Source organism: Macaca thibetana, chromosome 11 (assembly GCF_024542745.1).
Source record: "Macaca thibetana thibetana isolate TM-01 chromosome 11, ASM2454274v1, whole genome shotgun sequence".
Taxonomy (NCBI): Eukaryota; Metazoa; Chordata; class Mammalia; order Primates; family Cercopithecidae; genus Macaca; species Macaca thibetana.
The window spans coordinates 110,239,055-110,256,985 of record NC_065588.1 but is presented as its reverse complement, the minus strand read 5'-3'; the positions used below and the strand labels follow the sequence as shown (position 1 = coordinate 110,256,985).

The 17,931-nt window shown below is 44.8% G+C and overlaps 1 protein-coding gene across 1 annotated transcript in view; it reads left to right on the top strand.

The window, feature by feature from the left end:
• Positions 1-17,931, top strand: part of RBM19 (RNA binding motif protein 19) — a 368,604-nt gene that overhangs the window by 144,782 nt on the left and 205,891 nt on the right. The gene's annotated exons all lie outside the window — the stretch shown is intronic.

Sequence of the window (17,931 nt, the reverse complement as noted above, 5' to 3'; positions counted from 1 at the left end):
AAAATTGTCCCATCTGTAGTTGAGAAGGCTAGAGATGGAACTTAATGGCACTGGGGCAGGAGGCCAGGAGTCAAAGAGGACCTTTTGTGTGTGTGTGTGACTTGGCTTTAGGAAGTATATTCCCTGTATTATGTTAAAAATTAATACTCTTCTAAATGCACTGTGGTACCTTGGGTTGATGAATCCTGGAACAAAAAGGCAAGAGTTAAACACTGCTGAAATCCAAATGAGGTCTGGAGTCAGTAGCAATATACCAATATTCACTTTAATTTTGACAAATGTACCATGGTAATGTAAAACGTTGATATTAGGGGAAGCTGGGTGAAGGATATACAGGACTCTGTACTGGGTGACTTTTCTGTACACTTCAAATTATTCCAAAGTAAAAGTATATTCCAAGACTACAAGCTTAGTGCTGGGTTTTTCCTAACTCTTAAATCGGACACTTGAAACATTTCTGTTTAAAAACAAGAACACCAACTTCAGTGCTTGCTGGCTCTGGGCTCAGCATGTCTGAGAACTTCAAGGTGGAGGCATCTGGGCAGCTGCTCAGAAGCAGCCACCACCGTTCCCACTGCACTTCTGTCTGGTGTCTGGTATGACCCTAAAGCCTTCAAATACCTGCAGAGACCTGGCAGCCACCAAAAGACTGGCCCCAGTGCAAAGCCAAGAACCTGAGCCACATCTGTTCCAATGGTCCCACCTCTGAGAGGGTGCCACAGAAGCTAGTGCCTCTTCAAGGTCATTCCGAATGTACTTAGAATTATGAAAAACATGGACAAAAGAATCCACATTCCAGCTGGTCATGGTGGTGTGTGCCTATAATCCCAGCTACCAGGAAGACTGAGGTGGGAGAATCTCTTAAGCCCAGGAGTTCAAGGCTGCAGTGAGCTATGATTGTGCCACCGCATTCTGGCCTGAGCAACAGATCAAGACCCCGTATTTCATCCTCTACCACGTTCGTTACAGTGCCTCCTTGTGGCCAAAGAGTAAAGATGTTTCACTACTTCTGTCTTAACAATGAAGAAATTGGGAACTCCTTTCACCCCTGAGCCTCAAGATCACAGCCTGCGCCCAGATGTTGTTCTACAGTGTGGAAGAGGGGAGAGGTCCCCACCCGAGTGGAGTTACAGGCATGCAGAGCCACTCAGACCATGCGTTCTAGACCTCAGCCAACCTGGATTCTGTGCCCTACTTCTAGCACTTTCTAGCTGTATGGATCTGGGGAGAGCCTGCTGCATGAGCTGGTCTGAGCCTCTGTTTTCTCATCTGTAAAATGTGATTCTCACTAGATTGGGTAAGATTTAAGTGACCTTGAAATTAAAGCCTCAATTAAGACTATTTGCTGATGTTCATCACTGTTACACCAAGTAGGAAAAAATCCTTGGACCACACACTCTTAGACGTTATCTGGCTGAGATAGGAAAAGACGAGGGAAAGTTGTAACTCTTACTGACTTAGCTTCTAAGTGGAACCTCAAGATAATGCAGCAATAGCAAACCCGAACCTTAGAAAAGTCTAGAATCTTTGCCTTTAGGTCCCAGTTTTTGTGATTGATAGAAGGCTCATCAGTGTTCTGAGTGGTCTACCTGGTCTGAAGATCAATCAGTACCTTCCTGAGTAATAAGGTCCTGTAATAAAAATGTATGTCTGTTTTCACTGGAACATCACGCAAATTTAGCAAGGACTTCCGCTGTATCAGGAGAATCGCACAAAGTCGATGTGATGACTACATCGTGGTTTTCTGGGTCTGCAGGGCTCCCAGGCTGGCCGAGGGTCACATGACAACTGCCTTCCTGAGTCTTTTTCCTGATGTTAGTAAATGACTCCTAAATCAAAACCAGACTGCTGCCCTCACCCGATGAGCACCTCGCCAGCAAAAGCCTTCCCCCTCTGCCTGGGGTCTCGGGTCTCGGGTCTCGACTAAAAGCACCTCCTCCAGAGAACTGCTCGTCTCCAGTTTCCTTCTCAGCACAGGCCAGCCAGGCCCTTTGAGGGCCCGAGAGGGGAAGGCAAACTGAAGACCACCGGTCTGGCCCCATTTCAAGAATGGGCTACTGTCTAAACTCTAGCTATGCCACCTTCTGCAGGATTATTCCAAGGCTTGGATTAGATGAAGGGAGGGTGGGAGTGAGAAGTTTGAGAAGTGTTTGCCACCGTGATTTCTAGAACAGCCTCAATGGCAGAAGAGAATGAAGATACACTTCAGTTTTTCTAAATTGGCTAAATGTGAATCCAGGTGGCTTAATTAATGCTGAGTAAGTGGCATGGTCCTGTGGTGCTGGTGTCTGGCAGCAGGGCTCCGAGGAGCACTCAGGATGGAGTGAAGTAGGCTCCAGCTGTACTTGCTCGAACTACAAATTCCAGCAACCCTGCAGCTGGCTCTGGGAGACTCCTTACCCTAACCCCAGAGGAGCCTGCAGCATCTCTGGTCTGCTGGATGACTTCTTCTGTTGCCTCAAACCAGCAGCTAGCATGGCCCTCCCTCTGTCCCCCAGGAGCAGCCTGCCCTCGACTCTGCATGCCAGGAAAGCCCACTTGCTCCTGACTCCCGGTGGTGCCCAGGATCCAACCACCAGGATCTGGCTGGCCCACGATCCCTCCTGCAGGACTGGTTCCCGACTCTGCAGGAGAAACAAGTGGGTGGGCTGGGCTACCGCCTCACTGAGACTCAGGAGATGCCTCTGCCTGACAGCATGTTCTTGTTTTTCTCCGACATCCCTTCCGGGAGAGTCACTTCTTACACCTGCTTGTTTGCATTCCGAAGTACCCTGTCCCGGGGATTATAGCACACAGCAGCCCATGTTGCAATTTTGATGTGTAAAGGCTTATGAACATGAGATAAAACTTAAAGCGGTCAACCCTTGATCTGTTGTGTACCCCTAGAAATATTATGCTCAAATATTTGCTTCTGTGAGCCTGAGTTTTTTCATCTGTCAAATGGAAATAATAGCATCTATTTTATAGGACTGTTCTGACACTCCAGCAAATGTTTTAGCAGGCACTGAGAACAGTGCTTGGCACATCGTGTTTATACAAGTGTTTAAATCCCATAGAACCCTTGCAAACACCTCACAAAGGAAGGAACTATCTGTCTTACTGAGAAGAAAATAAGAGCTGGTCTCTGTGCTTCACAGGTCACACAGCAAGTGCCAGCCTCAACTGTCAGCCTCTGCCATCTGACTTGAGTTTTGCTCATACACCCAGTTTATGTCTAACTGATTTGAAGGTGACTTGAGGCAAAATGGTGTTGCCCTTTGAACGTGACAATCTTGCATTCTGTACCAACACTATTCATTAACCTTAATACTATCCATTTAATCTTAAGCACAAAACTTAGCTAGTTTTTTAGAACAGAGAATGTTTTAAGCTTTCAACCAGATGAGTAAAAAGTTAGAGGATGGGTTTGGGAGGCTGAGGTGGGCAGATCACGAGATCAGGAGATCAAGACCATCCTGGCTAACACGGTGAAACCTTGCTCTACTAAAAAATACAAAAAAAAAAAAAAAAAAAAAAAAAAAAAAGCCGGGCGTGGTGGCGGGAGGCTGAGGCAGAATGGTGTGAACCCGGGAGGCAGAGCTTGCAGTGAGCCAAGATTGCACCACTGCACTCCAGCCTGGGTGACAGATGGAGACTCCGTCTCAAAAAAAATAAAAAATAAAAATCTTAGAGGATGTGATACTTGAAGATGAACCATGTTAATCTTCAGCAATTTGCCAAGTTTTGAATCACTGACATTTGGATTTGCTGTGTTGCATACTCAGCTATTTGCATATATTGACTACTTTTGGCCTCTGTTTCCCCTATCTGGGAAAGACCAGTTTATTCGAGGATTCAGTAAGTTCACTTGCCCATGAGTCATAGTAACTAGGGACAGAACTAGTGAGCCCTGGCGTTCTGGCTGCTGGATCCATGCCTCTAACCATCTTGTTCTGAGTCCTCTTGGGACAACCAGCTGAACATCCTCGTGGGCCCTTCATCTCCATCTTTTCTCTGAAAGTCAAGTATACCACGGGGCCAGGCAAGATGGGAGCCTCTGGCAGAGGTGGCGGCACGTTTGTTATTCCTGCCCCACCTTCTGGAATGGGGGATGGCGGGTGTAGCCTCTAGAAGATGTTGAATAATAACTGGAGAAAGGGCTGTTCTGGTTCCCAAATAAACAGGCTCATGAGTGATGAAGGGGGACCCCCTTCTCTCCCACCTCCACCCAGGGCAGCTGCAGCTGCAGCCGCCAACACTGTGCACACATTTCTTACACAAAGGCGAATAAACACCACCAGGGCCCACTTCAAAAGACTCCGGGAGCAGCCGCTGCTGATGGAACTGGCGTGCCTTTAGGGGGGCTGGGCCCATGCAGAGGGGCTAGGGTGGCCTCTGGTAACAGACAGCCCCAAGATGTCCAAATACATCAGTGTGGAGGCCTCAAAGGCCCAGTGACTGCGAGCAGGAAAAATAAATAATGCCGTTATCTCTGAATTTTTGCCTTTGATCTCGTTTCCCCCCCTCTCTCCTGCCATTGCTTTTTCTCCCCACCCCCTTTCCTGATTTTTCTCTCTCCACTACCTTTTTTTTAAAAAAAAAAAACCTTTTCTCCTTGCCATTTGATTTATGCCCCCAAACAGCTCTGAGAGGCTGACGTCCCCTGATGAATTGGTGGGGTTGTTCTGCTCAGAGACCCCGAGCAGGCAGCTGGGAAGGGAGTGAGGGGAGGGCCGGATGGTTCCTTCCAAGCAGGTAAGACCTGGCCTCAGTGAGGGGATGTTGTATGGACACGTGTGGGCACGTGTGTGGGTGTGTTTCTACTGGCACATGCCAGTGTCACCTAAAGCATCAGTCACCAACATTTTTGGTACCAGGGACCTGTGTTGTAGAAGACACATTTTCCAGACTCTGGGTTTGGGATGATTCAAGTGCATTACACTTATGGTACTCTTCATTTCTGTTATTACATTGTAATGTATAATGAAATAATTATACAAACCACCATAATGTAGAATCAGTGGGAGCCCTGAGCTTGTTTCCCGTCAACTAGACGGTCCCATATGTGGGTGATGGGAGACAGTGACCAGATCATCAGGCATTAGATTCTCATAAGGAGCATGCACTCTGGATCCCTCGGGTGGGCAGTTCACAATAGGGTTTGCACTCCTATGAGAATCTAATGCCACTGCTGATCTGACAGGAGGTGTGGAGCTCAGGCAGTAATGCCAGCCAAGGGGAGCAGCTATAAATACAGATGAAGCTTTGCTTGCCCACTAACCGCTCACCTCCTGCTGTGTGGCCCAGCTCCTAACAGGCCACAGACTGGTACTGGGCTGTGGCCCAGGGATTGGGGACCCCTGACCGAGAGCTTAGGCCACCTCTGCTTCCACTTGGTTTTGTTTGAGCCAACATAGGAATGGGGAGAAGTGGTTTTTGAGCCAATGTAGGAATAAGAGGTGGTATTTGAGCTAATGTGGGAACAAGGAGAGGTGGTTTTCTGTCCCATTGGGAAATTATTCAGAAACCATTGTCTACTGCATGCAAGACTCTAGGAACCTAGGGGTAAAATCATTTGTGACTTAGGGGCAACAAACTTGTGACGTTCTATATCCATCAGCGCAAGGTTGTGCCGAGACCTCAGGCTCTGGGACCAGACTCCTCAAGGTCAAGTTATAGCTCTTCAGTTACCTGGTGCTGTGCCCTTAGCTTAATAAATGCAGCTCAACCTGTCTGTCCAGTTTCCTCACCTATAAAATTAGGGTAATAAAGTTTAGCCTCATAGTATTAAATGAGTTAACACTGAAAGCACTTGACAGCAGCAATGGGGTGACAACTAAAGCCGTCAGAGAAGGCTGTGTAGGGATAACAGTGGCCAGAATAACCAGGTTCTGAGGCTGAAGCATTCAAGGAATTAAAAGCACTCCCTTTAGAGGCTGGAAATTCCAAGGGGTAAGAATGAGTCTAGAGAAGCTGGCACCATAGTCTTATAGGAAAGGATTGGCAATTTGGTCTTTATCCAGATGGCAATGGGAAGCCCTTGAGGACCTAAGGCAGAGGAACTGTGCATTTAAAAGACCCATGTGGCTGACTGGTACCTGGGAACAAAGGCCAGGAAGGCAAGTAGATTAATGAAGTTGTCTAGATGGGGGATGGTGGTTGATCACTGTGGATTTGGATGAGTACAGGTGCTTCTCTCACTCTCCTTGACAGCAATGAAGGATTATAAACGGAATTTGACTGAATATAGTAGATGGAAAAGTTAAGGTAGCCTCCCAAGTTTAAGCATTTGGTGGTACCATTGACTGCAGCAGGAAAGGCTGGCGGTGCTTTATTATTATTTGCCAAGCAGCAAAGAAGACTGGACAGCTGAGTTCAGTCTCAGAGCAGCTGATTCCATCTTTCATACCTACACAGGAAATATTTGAAGCCACAGCTACTAAAGGAACAGGAGTCTGCAGACAGGTGGCTGAGTGTCCCAAAAAAGGAAAACTCAAAGCACCTAAAATCTGCTTTGGGAAAATTATGATCAGTGTCTTCCAAATCTTACACACCAAGATTTTTTTAAAGTATTGATGCTTGGCTTCCAATCCCAGACACTGATTTTGTATGAGATGTGACCCAGGGCATCAGGGTGGCTTTTTAAAGCTGCTCAGGTAATTCTAATGTGTAGCATAACTTGAGCCATTGTAGTAAAAACTCTTACCCTTGCTGCATGCCAGGCATTATGCCAAAGAGATACCCTACCTTTAATCTCCATGACAGCTTCTCTGAAGGTTTCTCATCTATAAGGAGAGACAGAAGTAACTGTGCTATAAGGTTAAATAACTTGCCCAAAATGACACGACTAACATAGGTTATATGTGAAACTTGAGCCACTTGACTCCAGATGAAGTACTATTACCATCACACTATATTGCCTTCCCATTTCAGGATAAAGCAAGGGGAGATGAGAGGAGGTAAAAGCTCATCATAGATGAAGACTGCCATCTTGGAAACTCCTTCAAGCTTCCCACGTGTCTCCAGAACTGAGAGTGACCAGGGGTGGGAGGTCTCTGCCATCAGAGCTGCTACAACATCTAAGTTTCTCCTTATTCAATTTCTTTTTTTTTATAGTTAATAATAACTTATTTTATATTTCAAAATAACTAGAAGATCATTGTAATGTTCCCAGAACAAAAGATAAACGTTTCAGGTAGTGGATATACCAATAACCTTGATTTGATCATTACATGTTACGTAGTCTCAATACCACAAATGCTTCCAAATATGTACAACCATAATTTAAAAATCTTTTTTAAAAGCCTAAGAAAATTTTAAAACAAAATTGGAGTCAGTCATCTCAAACCTTGCCACCGCTTTATCGACTAACTTTATATAATAATCTAAATCCTTTGTTGTCATTTCAATAATGTTTATAGCATCTTCACCAGAGGCAGGTTCCATCTTAAGAAAGCAGTTTCTGTGCTTGTCCATAACAAGCAATTTATCATTTGTGAAAGTTTTATCATGAGATGTAGCAATTTGGTCACATCTTCAGGCTCCACTTCTAGTTCTCTTGCTATTTTTTACATCTGCAGTTCCTTCCTCCACTAAAATTTTGAACCTCTTGAAGTCATCCATTTGGGATAGAATCATCTTCCAAACTCTGACCATGTTGATATTTTGACCTCCTCTCGTGAATCATGAACATTCTTAATGGCATCTAGAAAATGAATCCTTTCCAGAAGGTTTTCAATTTACTTTTCCCAGATCCATTAAAATACAAACATGTTTTGTCTTATTGTACTCTCCAACTACTTCTTAAACACTTTTTTTCCAATTCCATAAACACTTCTTTTTATTATTTTTTCCTTATTCAATTTAATATGGGCTACCCAGGAGTAAAAACTGTGTTTGGTGGTATCCAGGGAGAGATGCTGGACTCAGCTACTGCTTATTAGGAACATTGTCAATGTCAGGCCCCTGGTATTGATTTTTCTGTGAATGACCCCTCAATGCTTAACACCTTAATTCTATGTAAAAGGTCTGGTCTGTTACCTCCCTGGTATGAAGCCAGAGGCCAAGGACTCCCTGTCCATCTTGGTCACCATACTCTTGTTAGGCTAACCTTTAAAGTGTGGTTACCTTATAGCCCTTCCCTACTCTCCAGAATCTACCACACTATATGGTTTGGTTCTTCTAATTAGGTCTTTACAGTATTATATGAATAAGCCACAACTTATCTCTTCTACTTTGGGAATTTGTTTTCTGTTTGGGGGCTACCATGAGCAATGCTGCTATGGGCATCCTTGGACTTGTTTCCTGGGGCTTGGGGTGGAAATATTATGCCACACAACACAGAGGTTTTTACATTGATTTTTGTCAAATGATGTCAACCTGATTTCCAAAACAGGCTAGACACTCCCGCAGTACATGAGAATGTCTGCTGACCAACACCTCTGATAACAGTTGTCTACCTGAAAGTAATTCCCACATCCAGTCACACCCCTGTACCTCCCTTTTTCTGTTCATTTGATCCTCAAACTGTGTCTTTGAGGCGGAGGTGGTAGGACCCCCCATTTAATGGATAAACAAGCTGAGGCTCACCCAAGTCACACTGGGAGGGGGTAGATTCAGATCTTATTTTCCACCTTGTTCTCAGTAAGTTGTTACCTTCAATGTTCACTTCCTCAACTGTATCCCCTAGAGTGTATAGCACAAGGACATCTCCCCCAGGTGAAGAATAACTCTTCCTATAGGAGTTGACTCAATTCTCAAAGTATGGTGGTATGGCTTTTTGACTTCTATAACTGTAGACCATTACAAGGCTGGCCTCATGCTTAGGGGTCTGGGAAGGTAATGCAGGGGCCGGAAATAATAGCTTGTACTTTAAAATTAGACTGCACAAGTCAAGTGCCAACTCCATTAATAGCTAGTCTTTTGGATAGGTTTCTCAACTTTGCTGGGCCTCAGTTTCTTCCTTCTGAAAATGGGAATAATAGCACCTTACTGTTGGAGTCATGGTGAAGATCAGATCATGGCACATGGTAAGCACTCAAAAGTCAGATGCTTTTATTAGGGCATTTGGAATATGTAGCATCCCACCACCACGTTGCCCCCCCCGCCCCCCCCGTCCCCCCCACACCACCACCACGTTGCGCCCCCCAACCACCACCACCAACACGTTGCACCCCCCACCACCACCAAAATGTCACCCCCCCTTCCAAGAAAAATATATGTTTGGAAAACCTAGTCCCAGCAGTTAAGGTATAAATGTTGAGGCAGTTTTATTCTAACTTGGATCCACAGCCACATTTTGAAGGGAGTGTATGTGTTGTGGGGGGTTGCTGAGGTTTGCTGGAAGGAACACATGATTAGAGTGAGGAATATCCTTGTGGCAGCCACCCTCACATCCACATTTCCTGCCTGCCAGTTCATCAAGCAGGAATAAAATTCCAAATGGACAATATTCCAAACAAATGATAAAATAAGCCAATTAAAGGGATGGATAAAACTAGAAAAGGTTAAAATAACAGAATTAGGGTAAAACAACTCCCTCGACTAGGTTGAGACCCTTCTATATGTGCTCCTGGAAAACCCATACTCCCTTGCTAGAGCTGCTTACCGTGGTAATTGACATGTAACTGACAACCTTCCCAAGGCAAATGGGAGAGGCAAAAGGTATGAATGGGGTCTGCCTTCTGCAGGGTTGTATTCCCAGCACCTAGCATAGTGCCTAGCACATGGTATATGCTCACTAAGTGTTTTTCCTTTTCCCACCTTCGATTTTATTCAATGAGGCCTCTGAAACTAAAAATCACAAAAGAATAAGATAAAATGTATATAAGGCACAACCTAAGATGGTAAATGGCATAATCATGGTATGAAATGAAGAAAACAAACGGAGCAATTATAAAGTCAAGTTGGAAACCTAAAATCGGCTAAGATGAAATATATCAATCTGTCTTACTCTTTTGTGGTTTTAAGTTCATATGACCCTCTAGGTCATATATAAGAAGTCTGGACTTCTCGGAGCTAAAGTAACCAGACTCCAAAAGAAGAAACTTTTGTTCATCTGTCCTCCCAAGTTAAGTCCCTTGGCAGCTTCTTGCTGAGAACTTCATTCTCCTATCTTCCCACTGAACAGGACCTTACACCATCCCCCACCTCATGAGTGGGCCTATGTGACAAGACCTCAGGCTTCTCTTGATATATTCCTCTCCATCAGAAAAGCAGATGAGTCCGTGCCCATCATTCCCAAGCACAGGTACCTTGTTAAAGCTTCCCTTTGAGAAAAATCTCCTCTTCCTGACTTAGGTAGCGATAGCCTGCTACAGTTATTCACTTATTCCAAAGACGTTTTCCAATTGAAACCATTTGTACAAACCTCAAATTATCCTTACAGTTTCTAGGGGAATTTAGCAGGTATCTAGATTGGTCAGGGCAGAAAGGAAAAGGAAGAAAGGTAAGCAGCAAAATGTAGTTCCATAGCATCTGCAGTTGAACATCCAGAATTGTTTAAGCCCTAGAAGACCCCACTAGAGAAAGACCTCTGTGTTGGTCCAGCCAACCATGGTCTGCATGCATAGGAAGAGAGGTAATGCAGCAGTCAAGAATGTAGGCTGTGGGGTCAGATGGCCGTCACTTAAATCTGTTTCCACCACTCACCAGCACTTGATCTTGGACATACTTCACATCCCGGAGCCTTATCTTTTTTTCTCCTGTAAAATGGTGATAATAGTACCTATTTCATGGAACTGATGGGATTAAATAGATTCCCAGATGTTGAAGGGTTTTTATTCCATGTTCCAGGTACTGTTTAGTCTCCGCTGCTATAATTGTTATTCCTCCTGTGTTCAACATTTGCTGGGTGACTTGAAAGCTGAAGTGAAATACTCTGACTCTATCAGATGGGAGGATACATTTCTTTTCCAGGGTTATTGTGAGGATCAGGTGAGGTTTGCACATAGTATTGCTTCATGCACAGACTGAGTCTACAGAGCTGTGTTTAAACTCTGGCCCCTCAACACAGTGTATGGCTTTGGGCAAAGACTAACCTTACTTACCTGTAAAACGGAGGTAACAGGACCTCAAGGTGCTGCTGTGAAGGTTACATGAAGCGAGACATGTGAAGTGCTTGGCATGTGGTAATGACTTTGTAAACAAAAGCTGCAATTGTGTGTGGAGAAAACCTTGGAGACAGAAGGTGCAGTAATGAAAGACAACGTTTTCATGAAAATGAGTCAGGTGTTAAAATAACTCTCAATGTATGTTTGGTTCTCTTGGTAACTCTACTCCACCCCCACCCCATTCTATCATTGTCTGTCTTTCTAGTTCTCTCAGTTGAAAAGAAGACTCCATTTGAGAAGGCCCCAGCCCATCTGTTTCAAAATTCAGGGAAAAATGCCAAACAGCCTTTCCAGCTGGGGCCTAGCTGCCTCTGATAAAAAGGATGAAGAGAGGTGAATTCTGAAAATTAAACAAATCCTGGTGTCTTTTGAAAGGTCACCCGGCTCTGAGGTTGGCCATCCCATCAGTGACAGACTGCAGGGCCAGCTGGCAGGAAGAAGGGAGCCTCAGGAGCTCCCTTCTTCCTAAAACCAAAGTCTAGGGTGGCCGGAGACGAAGGCCCCAGGACACCAATCCCAGCAGGTGAGCAGCCTGCAACGAGATGATGGGGACTTGTTCTGCAGAGCTGGCTGTTCACAAGTGCCTTGTGAGCACCTACTGTGTATAAGCAGCAAGAATGAAATTCTGTCCCTCCCTGGAAGGAACCCACTCTCTAGTGGAATGTTAGCACTTCACTCCGTCCCAGCAGCAGACAAGGATTCTATCTCCAGAGGTAGACTTCTGATCTCTCAGCAGCAACACAGATGAAGAAGATGGTTCCAGGGTTTTGACTTCACTGGGATGCTGCTTTTCATGGGAACCTGCAGGAGAATACTATCATCACTTCTAGGTGAGTACATTTCCCACCTCCCCCAAGATTGGAGAAAGCAGTTGGGGCTGGGGGTATGTTTTCCAGCAACCTGGCTCCTGTATATGGCTGAATAGAGGGTGGACTCTGCTGTGCCAAGGAAATGAGATGGAGGACAGGGCCACCCCAAGAGACCTGGGAGGAGGAAGCCAAACTCTTGACTACAGTGCCTTCAAAACTTCCTGTGACTGTGACTGTAACCACCAAGCAGCAGACATGCCTTATCTCAGCCCTAGGTTAATGTCAGTTACTTCTATTGTCCCCATTTGATGTATGGCAAAACAGATGTTGGATCCTGGCTCTGCCACTTCTGGGCTATGTAACTTATAGCTCAGCAACTTGCCCAAAGTCCACTCTATGCAATGGTTAAGGTTCTCCATTTCCACAGCCCATCCCCGAGATCTGGGAGGAAAAGAAAGCAAAATATTCTCCTTCAATAGGTTAGAGACTTCTAGAAACTTTAACCACCAGTGACAGCTCACCCCACCTTAATTAGAAGTGTCAGTGCCTCTTTTGTAAGAAGGATGCATGAACCTTTCCTAGGCAGGCTCCAGCCAAGAGGATAAATCCAAGCACAGAGGATATATCCTCCTGAATGCCCTTAGAAAATGGAAATAATGGAAATAGCCAAACTGGAGTTAACCTCCTTGCTTTTTCCCATACATTCAGAAATCTATACATGTATATGAGTTGCCTTAATCAAATGGGATGCCCCCAAGTTCTATATCTTTTAGTGGCTGCTGATTCAGTGATAGTAATCTATACATGGCCAAGATGCAAGATGTGATTTTGCTATCAGGAAATATGCAGTCTAGCTGGAGACACAATATTACACAAGTGGATTTGTACTCCCTTGTGACATCACCACCTTATTTTTGTATTTAATAGAAAAGAAATGATACTCTATCACCTGCCAGTTCTATTACAGTAGATTTGCAGGGATAAGGAAAATAGAACATCATTTGGTAGAAAAGGCTTGAGTCAGCCCTGGGTTCAAATCCCAGCTTGGCTATTGTGACCTCGTGTAAGTTGCTCAATAACCCAAAACTTCTGTAAAAGGAGCCTAATGGCCACCTCAAAAGGTTGTTGTAAAATTTTGAGATGACATAATTAGCAGGTTGACTATCAATAGCAGATGGTACATTATCCACCATGTGATGCAGTGCTGAAGAACATTGCTGTGAGAACCAAATGTAGAGGATACCAACCTGGTCTGGCACTTACTAGCTAGGAAGACGAGAGGTTAAGGGACCCTCCCAAGGTCAGTTTGCTCAACTAGAAAGTGGGATAACAGTACCTAACTCATTGGACTGCTGTGAAGATTAAATTAAACACTTGAAGTCCATAGAATAGTGCCTGGGACATAGTGTTCGGAGACTATTCTCCATAGGCGACTTACATTTCTGCATGTCTTCTGAGGAGAAGCACTGATCTTTTGTTCTGGACTACCTCTTCAAGAATGTTTATATAATCAACTGCCTTGGTAGACAGCGTCTCACCACCTTCCTCTGCCGCCTCAGAGCAGAAGGAAGATTCATTTGTTGTCCTGTGTAATAAAGACAAGGTTGCTTCTCTGGCAAAGGTCAGACAGGTCTTCTTGCAGTTCTTTGTCGGGTTCCCTAGGCTCAAGGTGTCTCAGCTGAGATGTGAACCTACCACATGTGTAGCATTCACCTGGATTGCTCTGTGCCCAGGTGAATGGGAAAACTTGGACAGCAAGGGGGAACCCTCACACTCATGATGTTCATTCTACTTGCTGTGCTTTAAGTAAAAAATACAAAAATCTTTTGTCTCTGACCCAGGAGTCTCATGTCATCTTGACAACGTGTTCAAGGTATAGTGGCTACTTTTAAACTATAACTATCATTTTCTTGTTATTGCAAATAGGGCCGACATCAGATAATTTTCACCCATGGAGATGGACATGTGAGGCTTAACTCATCTATCCCTTGTGGAGCTCTTCTCTAGGACCTAAAGGATGTTTTGAATCTGGATATTCACTCATTCTGTCATCTGATCAGAATAAAACTTATCTATAAATCAGAAGTTCAGGGATCGCATACAGATAGTGACAAGTCTGTCCCTTTAGCTACTTCAGTCAATTGGTGAAGAAAGGAAGACCTCAACTGAGTCAGATTTTCATCTGGGATAATATTACAAGAGACCTGTGAAGTCATGTCCTGGTTCCAAACCCCAGCTCCACTACCAACTTAGCTGTGCCATCTTAAATCATTTGCTTCCCTCTCCATTTCTTCATGTGTAAAATGGGGATAATACTTATGTTATTTAATACTTGAATAATCATAATGTGTCATTTCAAAATATCAATTTCTACCAAAACTTCAAAGCTATACCTATACCTCAACTGAACAGAATTGCTCACTCACCTTCTAGGCTTTCCCTTTACTAGGCTTAATATTCATGTCAGCAATTATATGTTAATAGTTTCCAAAAATGGCTACCAGCAATTCCTCTCCTCCCTGTATGCACTTGCCACTCTTCATAGCAAGAGGCATTATTAATATTTTCTCCTTCTCCTGAGTCTGGACTGGCCCTGGAATTTGCTTTAGCCAATAGATTATAGTGGAGGTGATGTCTTGGGACTTGAGCTCTTAAGGTTTGCAGCTGTGTCTTTCCCTTCAGCCCAGACGCCATGCTGTAAGGAAGTCCAGGCTGAACCTCTCAATGATGAGAGGCCACATGCAGAGAGACCCTGGGGGGTGAGAGGCCACAGTAGTGTTCCATCTGAATCACCAGCTAAATGTAAGCATGCATTAACTCCAGGGGACATAAGGTAGAAGAACCACACAGCTGAGCCCTGCCCAAATACCCAAACTGCAATATGAGAAATGAGCAATCATTGTTATCTCAAGTTACCAAGTTTCGGGGTATTTGTTATGCAGTAATCATTTTATTTTTCCCCTCACCAGGATGTAAGTTCAATAATGCATAGACTGTCTTTTCACTGTAGCCATTTATTCACTCAAGCAGGCGTGGTGTTTTGTTCACCATTGTACCTCCAGTTTCTAGGCAACAAAACCACTGCCCCTTTGTTGATTAGAGGCTACTTATGTATGTTTTTAATCTGGAATTGCCTATCTCTGTAATAAATGGAAATTAACAATAATATAAAACAAGACCTGGGAATATCCTGACACTTAACCAGGCAGCCAACTGCTTATGTGCTTGCTTTCAAAGGGGCATGCTTCTCAAATTCTGGTTCTAATTCTTCTAGTAGGTGGAATGAAGTCCCATTCTTCCCCTACCCTGTAACATAAAGTAATCATCTAGCAGATGAACTGTGCACTTTCATTCCTTTAGCACTGGTCTCCACTAGAGAGAGAGGGGTCTCTCCCTTCTCCCACCCAGAACCTCACTGGTTTGGCTCCGGGTCTGAAGAATAGAAAGATCTGAAGAAGTGGTTTTTGTTCTCCCTGACCCAGCTCTCACCCAGCTCCCAGCCCATGAGTACTTTGGAAAAAGAAGTGAGCAAGGGAAAGATGCCCAGCCTCCTGCAGCAGTGCCGCCTCTTATCGGTCCCCCAGCACCAGAACCCTGCTGCAGCCCTCCCCTCCCCCAAGGCTGGGCTTGACAAGCTTGTACATTAGCACTTTTCAAAAGCAGTGTCCACTTTGGGAAGGGTGGCAGGGCCCAAGAGCAGCCACTTCCTTTGACAAATGCCAGTGCTGACAGCTGAATGCTGTCTTACAAACCCTGGCCCCTGCTGCTTCCCAGGAGGTACTGGGTAGAGCGGGAAGAAGCTCAGAGGTAAGTCATTCACCAAGGACAGTGAGACCCAAGAGGGCATCTGCTTGATAGAAATCTGCAAACACAGGAGAGACAGTGAGCTCCAGGGCCTGTTACCCCCGGCTCATGCTCTGCATGTTCCTAGTTGTGTCTTTTGGGCAACTTGGCCCATGTCTCCAAACCCTGTTTTCCTCATCTGTGAAAAAGAGGCAATTACTGTGCCATATAGTTGCCTATTACTTCTTAATGGATTGCCACAAATTCAGTTGAAAACAGCACATTCATTTTCTGTTTCTGCAAGTCAGGTCAGCATATCACTCAGCTGAATCCTCTTGAACCAGGGTCTCATGAGGCTTGCAATCAAGGTGTCGCCCAGAAGTTCCCTGGAAGGACCCACTTCCAAGCCCCTGTGATCCCTGGCAAGTGTTGATTTTTTGCAGTTGTAGGATTGAGGACCTTAGCTTCTTGCTGTTGGATGAAGGCTGCCCTTAGTTCTTTGCCATGTGGGCCACCTCAACATGGCAACTTGCTTCATCAAAGACAGCAAGGGGAGGAGTTTGCTAGCAAGATAGTTGTTAGAACCATAGAAGTGACATCTTATCCCTTTTGCCACTCCCAGCTAGGAGCAAGTCACAGGTCCTACTTGTACTCAAGGTGGGGAGAAAGAAGGTTGACAAGGGCCCCAAGTACCAGGAAACAGGGTCCACTGGAGAGAATCTTAGAGCCTGAGATGTATCAGCTCTTTCATTCCCACCTATGAGTCAGGTGTATGAACTCTTTAATGCATGGTCTGGGTTTTCTGTTTAATTCCTAGCATTCAGCGTCCCAGCAGAAAACAGATGGAATATTCAGATGAAATCCCTTCATTAAACTCTTCTCAAAGGTATGGAAAGGGAATAAGCAGGGACACTAAAAGGAAGCAGAGAACTGTCCTGGGGCTGGCAAACTGTTTGCATCCCTGCTTCTAAAGGGGAAAGGAGTATGGTGCAGTTCCCTGAACACAGACGAAAGAGCCATATGGAAAGGGCTGCCTGACAGTGGAGGAGCAGCTACTGGCCAACCAGTGGCCTGGCCAGCAAGAGAAGGCTGGGGCTACCCTGACCTCTCTCTCCTACATCTGACATCCTGCTGGGTCTTCCAGTAGCAGAGCTCCCCTGGAAGTCAGAAAAGGAGGGCAGGCCAATCCATCAGGTCTCTACTTCAGTCCCAGCTTCTCCAAAGAAGTAAAGGACAGATCTGGGGACTAACAGCAGATCTTACAGTCATTCATATCAAGCAGTTTTCCAGGCAACTAGTAAACAAAAGTAGAATATGTTTCATGATTCCAAAGATTGGAATCCCTGCTTGATTTTAAACCTTGGGGATCCACTGACCAATATAAAAACAGTTTATGATCTGCGGCAAGAGTCAGCAACTATAGCTCATGGGCCAAATCTGGCCTGCCATCAGTTTCTATAAAGTTGGGTTTCGGGGGTTTTGTGTCTTTGTTTTGAGACAGAGTCTCAGTTTGTCACCCAGGCTGGAGTGCAGGGGCGCAATCTTGGCTCACTGCAGCCTTGACCTCCTGAGCTCAAGCGATCCTCCCACCTCAGCCCCTGAAAGTAGCTGGGACCACAGGTATGTGCCACCACGACCAGCTAATTTTTTTGTGGAAGTGGGGTTTCACCATGTTGCCCAGGCTGGTCTTGAACTCCTGAGCTCGAGTGATCAGCCTGCCTCAGCCTCCCAAAGTGCTGGGATTGCGGATGTGAGCCACTGTACCTGGCCTTTATAAAGTTTTATTAGAACCCAACCATGCTTGTCGATTTACATATTGTCTGTGGCTGCTTTCATAATAAAATAGCAGAAATGAGTCCTTACAGTAAGGATTATATGGCTCCCAAAGCCTAAACTATTTAACATCTAACCCTTACAGAAAAATTATCAATCTCTGGTCTGGTAGAAAAGCATTTTGGTTAGTAAAATAAGCCTTTTAAAGGAAAGGGGTAGGAAGAAATCAAATATTCCCATCTTTAAAGACAAGCATGGGATTGGCAATTAATGTCCAGTATCTTGATCAGAGCACAGGATGAAATCCCCCAAGTGACACTGCTTCTGAGGTAAATTTCAGAGGTTCTATTTAAAAAGGTAAATATGAAACAGTCACAAGGCATAACAAGGTTAACCTGAACACCTATTTTGTACATGCACTTATACAATCCTGTGTGCTCAGGGCCAAGAATGCCTTCTAAACTTGCACTGAATAT